At 32.9% G+C, this 9,064-nt stretch overlaps 1 pseudogene; it reads right to left on the bottom strand.

Annotated features, from left to right (window-relative positions):
* Nucleotides 1-2,769: 2,769 nt before the first annotated feature.
* Nucleotides 2,770-3,022, bottom strand: LOC114237937 (small nuclear ribonucleoprotein G-like; annotated as a pseudogene).
* Between the last annotated feature and the right edge of the window lie 6,042 nt (nt 3,023-9,064).

Raw genomic sequence — 9,064 nt, 5'->3', positions numbered from 1 at the left:
AAGTACTAAAAAAAAAACAACTGAAAGTGTTGAAAAGTGGGCTCAACAGATCAATCAATGGGTAAAGGAATTACATACAGAAGATGGCATTTTTTGTTATTTTTAATTCTCAGTTTTCTGTATTGTATTTTATATCATGTTCCTTTCTCATTTTGATAAAGAAATTTTTAGACAACACAACCTCTTTAGTTAAAAGAGGTTGCATGCAATTGTCAACATTTTGAGTTATTTGAATCAAGTAGAGATAACCTAACCATCTATAATAGGTACTAAAAAATAAAATAAAGATAATTGCCTGTAAGGAAATTTTTTTAAATAGATGTAAATTCTGAGAGTAAGTTAGATTCGTGACAAGTTTGTTCATTTGTTAAGGACAGAAATACTTGATTCAGAGGAGGGGAAATACAGAAAGTACAATGGAGAAAGGAAGTAGTTTCTTGAACAATCATTCTGGGAGCTAGACTTATTTGAAAGAGAATATATGCAACCAACATTTTCGTAGGCAAGGGGATGATCATGAACAAGAAAGTTGCACCTGAGTGATATTATCTTCATGAATTAGGCTAAAGGTAAAGGTGGGGAGGAGGAGAGTCGATGAGAAGAGGTGCTATTTAGGGTCAGTGGGGAGAGGAATGATGTTTTGCAATACCTACCGAAGAACAGAAGATAATCTCTGCCACTGGAACAGAACATTTATCTGATGTATTTAATTATATGTGGATTTTAGAAACTGACATCAGTTTAGTTTAAAATACAGCTTTCTTAGCAGCAAATATTTTTCAGTGCCAACCATCATTTACTCATTCAACCCTGTCCCAGGGCCAGGTCCTCTAGCAGACTATTAGGATAAACCAGTGGTGGTGGGTGCAGGCCAGATAATCTGGAAGCTCAATAAAACTAGATCACTTATTTTTTTTTAATTGCTTGCACTTCTATGCTCCCCCACCTGGGTCCTCTGTCCACAGCACAGACCTCAGACATGGCAGCCCAGGGCGCTATGAATAGGACACTGTAACCACCAATCCTCTAAAAGGATAGGCCCCAGGTCACTGCTGCTATATTTTACTGATCAAAGCAGCACTGTTTCAGTAACATACAGGATTCGACTCCATCTCTCAGTGGGTGGTGTGGTACATGCACAAAGAGGGCAGGAGTTTATGGAGGACCAATTTTTAAGATAAATCAATGTCGGTTGTGTTGAAATTTTTTTTTAGACTACTTTGAAATTACTCATAATTTTACAAATAAATGACTAAAAAGTGTACTTCTAAGGAACTTTGAGAAACTGTATGAGCAGGAATTGAGAATAGTCTGCAAATGATAACATGGTTCAAACTATGAAAATTTTTATAAAATGATAAAAATGGGACTCACAAAGAGGAATACTTGAATAGGACATTTGAAAGGATAATAAAAACAACCAGGACTAAAGAGAGAGACTCTTCTTGAACAGTTTCTGAAGTAGAAAGTACTAGAAGTTGAGAAAACAACCCATTGGTGAGCTGGTAAATGTTTAAAAACTGGCAGTCTGGGAAAAATAGAATCTTGATTTGTAGTATTTGCATATTTCTGTGTGTATGTGTTATAGTCCCACCATGATTTATTTCCAGCTAGTAACCTGCTTGTAAAATTTTGCTGAAATTGAATAATAAACTCTTGAGGGCTAATAATAACCAGCACCAGCATACCACTGTAGTAAATCCAATGGTAGGTATTTGGACTTATCGTATATATTGTTGAGGTATAAGAAGTTATATTATTGTATATAATATGTACATGAATATATTTCATCTTTTCAGTAAGTTTTTTAATCATTAAAAAACAAACTTCTGTACCTTTCATAAGTAACTAGGGGAATATTCTAAGAAATTTTGTAGAGAGAGACGTGGACTCTGTAGACCATAATAAAAATAATATCCACTTGCCCAGAGTCAACATAAGTATATTCACTTAACATAGTAAGTTTTAAACAACATTTACAAGAATTCCCATGAATTCGAGTTGTTTTAAATATTTTAAAAATTATATAAAATAATGTGCTAAGTTGTAAAAGAGTTATATAATATATTATGGCACTGATTTGTGGAAAATTTATTCTCCTGAATAACTGAAAGATGCAAAACCTCTGACAAGAATTGACTAATTAACTGAAATTCAAATATATGCAATCAACTGTATTTGAGACATATAATATTTAATTGGTGAGAAAAAGCTAAATGCCAGCTCCATGGACAGTTTTCCAGAGCACAGAAAATTACTTGAATTAATCTAGATTCCAACTTTTGGAGCCCTTGCAACAAGAAAAAAGAAAAATAGTTAACCCCTAGTGGCTAAAATATAATTATCATTTATTATGTCATTAAGAGTAATTTTTTTTCCTAAACACCTGTGTTGCACCTGTTTATATTAAGAAACTGTATTTCCACTCTGAATACAACACAATCCAACCTTGGCAAAATAATATGTCTCTATGTAACACCTTGCAACTCATTTGGTAAACTTCCTCAAAGTTGACCCTTTTGTACTTCCGTGATACCTCTTTCAGTTGGCAAACTATTTCCTCTATTTTTAATCAAGGTTCTTTGAACTATATGTGTCTTTGATTTTCAAGGTATCTGCAGAAATTCTTCTTTTTTTTTGACTATGACAGAAATTTATGTAACAAAAAAGTTCAGTAAGAAAATGTACACGACCCAATTTTCATCGTAGTAAAATGTGGAGAGGAGTCACGTGGAAGCAGTTGATTTCTCTGGTGAAGACAGCCATTGTTCATACTCCTTCCAAGGCTTCTAACATGATGATACTATTTCCTTGTATTACCACCATTCCAATATTGTTCTATTGCCCACTAGTTGCCATCTCCACACATTCATCTATCACAAGATTCATAAAGGGATCAAATCCCCTCAATATTCCTTGGACATGTCTACCACCATTTAATTTTAATGATAACTTCTTGTCCATAAATTTATTCAAACCGGGAGGGTGAGCTTTGCTCATAATGTCTACTCGATGAGCTCAAAGATGCCTCCAAAAGGAATTCGAGTTGTCCCTCACGTTCCAGCGGTTAGAGCAATTCTTTAATAAAAGTAGAAAAAAAAATGTGTTCTTTATCCCTGGCTGAGGTAATGGATACAAATAAAATGTGATATACAGTTCTATTAAAACTAAGAAAATGTGGTATATTAAATAACTTGTGTTCAGTTGTTACAGTAAGATATCAATTTCCATAAAATTACAGTAGAAATGCTTACACAGTTAAAAATTGTCAGAAGCATCAGCTCTTACTTTTTCAGTCCAAATTGAAAGTCAGTATAAAAGAAATCTCCTCCTCTCTGCTACAAAATCCTATTAGAAAAATTAAGAAGTCCCAATCTTAATAATTGTTTCCAATCTGCGTGTGTGTGCGTGTGTGTGTGTGTGTGTGTGTGTGTGTGTGTGTGTCTGCCTTCATATTGTTGACCTGAAATAAATAGATTGCTAGATATTTCTCCAACAAAGACAGGTCTATTCTCAGCAGAGAATTGCAATTCAGACTTTGCAACCATAGCATGCAACTTCTGCACAGCAAGGGAAGGAGAACAATTTTATAAAGAAGAAAATGAAGTTGGGAGGGCTACTGCAGAGTCCATGGCTTTTCATCGACTGAGTCCTTGCCAGGAAAGAAGAGGAGTCTTTCTTCCTCCTGTTGGGCTCTGCTGTCTTAGGGTGTGATAGCACCCCCTTTAGGGACTCCCAGCTCTATTTAATTGAGGTTTCTGTTTAATTTTTTATAATGTACTAGAATATGCACTAAGGAACAGGATGACTGTGAATTTTATAGTCTGTATGTGTGTTCTAGGATAAAAAAAACTAAATGTGAACAAGGGATAAGAAAGTAATTTATGCATCTGGTTATCATTATTTGACAGGTGTAATGACATTGTTCTCTGTTCTCTCCACCTTCAATCCACTTCTTTTTACCATCTGAACTTTCATTGACAGGATACTCAGTAGAACTGCAGTAGTTTTCAAAAAGTAGATGTCACTTTATTTGAAAAAAGATCATTGCATTTAGTGCTTCGTAAGCCAAGCCTGTCTTAAGCATAGCTATTAACATACGTAGGGAAGAGCTTAGAGATTATTAAATGTATGACTATGAAACAAAAAGTCTTTTCATAGATCAAATATGAATATTGCATTACAGTAGAAATGTAAATCAAGTAGATGGGACAATTCAGCCTAGACTTATTTTAGATTTAATGTTTTCATTCAACCAATCAAGCTTCTATTAATGAGTTATTTTGCTGACCATATATACACATATATATATATATAATAACTAGATATTTTTCTTATATATCATTTTAATAAAAGTGTATGTTAAATATATGAGTTTTTCACCCATAAATATTGACCAAAACCAGATATATAAATCTATATCTATTTGTACAATTTATTTTAGCATATATATATACTAAAGTTATATTTTTATAATTTTTCCACTAAAAATTGGAGTATTTAAAACAAAGTGTTTTCGGGAATTAACCTGTGAGGGATTTGCAGAAATTCTTTAAAATATGTATATATCTATGTTTATCTACCTATTTGTTTATCTAATCTATCTACCAATATGAATAATGTGGTCCCATTTGCAACAAAAGGGTTATAAATAAGTACCAACAATTATTTTACTGGCTTGAGTTATTAAAATTAAATAAGACAGAATAATTTAAGTAAAAATCCCAAAATATAGAGAACTCAGAACCTTTTAAATTAAAATATTCCAAAGATGGAGAATAAGTGAATTTATACTCACCTTAACCCACTAAATCTTTCAGATAATGGGTGTGTAACAGTTGTAGATTTTTTCAGCATTCCAGACTCACTTGGACCCTAAAATCATCCTGGAGACTGCTGGGGAGGGAGAGCAAGAGGAAAACAAGGACATAATTTAAAGAACATATTCATTAAGCATTTGAGTAAAAATAACTTCTGCGACAATAAGTATGGAAAAAACCCAGGTGCTTATCATAGCTTATTACTCATGACATGGAAACAAACTGAAACATTTAACACTACAGCATAATAATCTTACCTAGATCTTCTGATCCATTACATAAAAATCAATGAAATAAATATGAAAGTGCATTTATGTTGACATTGTGCTCTTATGAAAAAAATGGTAAGAATTCTCAACATTTTCTAAGTTTTTATAGAATCAAACTTTTATTTTGTGCCTGTACTAGACACTAATATATGTTTTGTTAGACCTGGAGAATTTTTCTTATCATCATGATATTCCAATATGAAATTTCTTCATATAAAAACATTTTAAGTCCTCAGAAGATTAGATATGATATTTGATGGCAAATGAAAGACAAACATACGAATTGTATAATTAAAATCAAACATGCATTTTTGCATTTGCTCTTCCTTAAAAATAATTGTTGTCACAATTAGTTCAAATTATCATGAAACATTTATAACATTTCTCAAAAAGTGTGATACAAACATTAACTTTCCTAAGTGCCCTGTGCCTCTGAGTCTGAACCACAGGATACACAGAAGGACTGAAAAGAAAGTAGTTGTAATTTTAGCTAGGGTTATCTCTAGTGAGGGATTAGTGTTCTTTATTTTTAAGCATTTATAATTTCCAATTTTTCAAGTTGTTTCATTAGTAGGAATTTTTAAGTTTGTTTAAAAAATATAAATGTATTTGGAAATTAATAGATTCTGTGAGGAGTTGTATGCCACAAAGACACATTTGCACTATACTGAGGGAGTTTTGATTTAGAAAAGATAAATACATGTCTAAGGTCTCAAGACCAGGCAGTAGCAGGGTCAGAACTCCCATTACATTCTATAAAACTCCAAAGTCTCTTGTCTTCAATATTATCCTACACTGCCTATATATAAAGGCGTATCCTGAACTATTGAAGTTTCAAATGGACATTAAACCTTAATTTCACAGAGCAACATGAATGTGCAACCCATTAACAATATAGGATTTTAATAAGCTATCAATTTGTAAACAAATAGTTTTACAGTAACTGAGAATCACTAGCCACATCTTTGGAATATATAGATTTTTGGTTGAATGGCTAATAGATATTCAATAATAACAACAAAAAGAATCACGATGGTAATAACATAACCAACAAACATGAATTGTGTAATCAGTGTTCTTCCAACAGCTTTGAATAATTTATCTCAATTATTCCTCACATTAAACCACTATATTTCTATTATTTAGATGAAGAAAGTGAGGTTTACAGAAGTTCTACAACTTGTCCAACATCACAGAACTATTTGGTTTTGCAGTGTCAAGTTTCAAAACCTACTGTGATCTCAGAACTTACTATTGTAATAAAGACTTATGATTTGAGGTTTGCTGACAGACAAAATTATAACAGGAAAAGCATTTCTGGAGTAAGAATTTGGAAAGCTTGTAATTTGTTCAATCCTTTATCTCTATCTCTGTATCTATCCTTTTACATTTATATCTATATCATCTATATCTATTTCTATCTATCAACTATCTATCATCTATCTATATTGAGGCAGTGATAAAGTGGTACACAGTTTTGTTTCTTTTTTTAACAGAATGAGATCTCTTTTATCATTTTTCACAGTTGATACTGAAAGAACGTTTAACATTAAAAGTAAACGAAGTACTTTTTTTGCTATGTTGAAAACTCTTAGAGAAAACAAAGCATGAAAGCAATGAATGCATTCCTTCTAATAAAGTAATTCTTAACTTTTTAAAAACTAAGCATCAAAGTAAGCATCTATTTCTGGACATCGTTAACATTAATCTGACAAGCTGTTTGGCAAATTTTACTTTAATTGACATTGACAGTGGAGTTTTATTGGAAAGTGTTGGCAAGCTTATATCCAAACACCTTCAGTATAAAGGAGAGGTTCTGGAAGTGTGATGAGAATTTATTATAGTCTTCAGCATTTACTCAAAGAGATATACTGAACAATGAAACAGAAAGAAATAAGACCATCCATTACTTCCTCACAAAAGGACCTAAGTTCTTATGTCCATTAATACTGTTACATTCTGTCAGCAGTCAATGAGAAGACATCACTGAAAAATTCTCACAAAAGTGTTAAGTTATACATATGTCCATAAAAAGGCATTTCCTGGATTCTGGTTGAACTTAGTCCAATACCATTTTACTTTTTACTGAGGAAATTCAACTTAAGTATTCATGGTTATTGTTATATAGTTATTTAGCTGTATTCTCCCTGTGAGGTAAAGAAAGAATTAATGATTTCTTTTTTTTTTTTTTACTTAAAGAGGTAGAGACTCTTTGAGTCTTTATTTCCTAGGCTCTGATATAATAAATACATTAGTGTCTGCCCTACCATGTTGAAGAGTAAAGTGGCTGGGACAAGTGGCAGCCATGCCATGGTGAGAAGATCATTTCCCACCAGGTGTGTGCATCTATCATGGCACTTATCATTCTCTGTTGTAATTGTTTGCTTGACCAAATGCTGCTTTGTACAGCCAGACATTGTCCTTCCCACTGTGTGGAAAGCCACAAAAAGTAGCTGAAACATACAAACACCTGGACAGTTTTCTACCATATCCTTTGAAGTCTTAGTTGAGTGAGTCTGAATGCCAAGGTATGGCAGTTGCACAATTTATAAAATTGTTTTGATTGCATGTAACGAGAATCTAAATATCTGCTCTGGGAATGAAGGGTGGCAGTGTGCAGTCTATATCCTAGATCCCACCTTAACGCAGCTTATTCTGTACTTTAACGTTTGTTACTTGCACTATCCTTTGTCATATAGCACTATCTGTAGTAAATGGCTCTCTTTGGGTTACAAGCCATGTAATCCTAACTCAAACTAAAATGCAAATTACATAAATAAATCTTAAATAAGTTTGCAAATGAGAGAAAAAATAATCCATGGGCCTTCTTACTTTCAAGTGTAGGTAGATCCAGGATTGTAACTAAGCCTCTTTGCCATCATTGGTCTCTCTTGTTAAATCTGCTTCTCTTTGCCTTGGAATCACCTACTATCCAGTGCTGTCTTGATATATCCGGACAAGGCTAGCACTGGATTTTATGCATATCATATTGTTATCTAGTGCTATCAGAGGAAAGGGAATTGTCTTTTTCGGTAGGTTCAGTGGGGAACTTGCGACGACTATGATTTACTAACAATTCCTATAAAGGAGTCATTTGTCCAAAATATGGACTGAGAAAAACTAGCCTCCTCCAAAGCATATGAAATAGGGTTCAAACTGAAGGTATCTCTGTTATGGGACTAATAAGAAGAAATAGTGTGATATATGAGGTTATGGTACTTATGTTCACATTTGTGCTGATTGACATGATTTATTGAGGTTGAGACATAATTTTAAAGTCATCATTGTTCTTATATTGGAAAGAATATGGTGCAATTGCACCAATGTCATTTCTGAAACAGCCACCTTCTCTCCTTACCCCTGAAGACCGAGAGCACTAGAATCACCACACATTTCTGACTAGAAAAGTAATCATAGTTTAGATATGAATAATTAGTATTTTACAATGTAGAATGCATTCATTTTTAACTGAAATTTTGCTTTATCTTTGTTTCTAAATGCTTAATTAAGGTGTATATAAATGCCATTGTTAAAGAAAAACCATCTAGTTTAATTGCCTGAAGTTTTAGTTACCTAAAGCACAATGGATTACCTTTATGGATCATATATGAAAAAAAACCCTAGGCATATTCTAACTTCCATACAAATGATGATAGGTAGAAATGCTCCTATTTTAAAATTTTGCTCAATAGTCATCTATGACTAGAGACTGAAAGCCAGTGGAACTGACTCAGCATCCATCTTAGGAAAAGGCAGCTATGCTTGTCTGTGTGTCTGTGGTTTTCTAAATTATTTGGCCTAGTTCTTAATTTGTTTCAGCATTTCAGTACATTCTCAGTACTTTCCATGTATCTCTACTTCCTTAAAGAAACACTGATTTTAGAATTAATGAAATAAATGGAGCCTCAGACCAATGTCTCCTAATATGTTTTCTCTATATTTCAAAACATTAAAGTGTACTCAGATCAATGAAAA

The sequence above is a fragment of the Balaenoptera acutorostrata genome, chromosome 4 (assembly GCF_949987535.1).
Source record: "Balaenoptera acutorostrata chromosome 4, mBalAcu1.1, whole genome shotgun sequence".
NCBI classification, from domain to species: Eukaryota; Metazoa; Chordata; class Mammalia; order Artiodactyla; family Balaenopteridae; genus Balaenoptera; species Balaenoptera acutorostrata.
The sequence above is the reverse complement of the archived record's forward strand: the minus strand, read 5'-3'. Positions and strand labels throughout refer to the sequence as shown.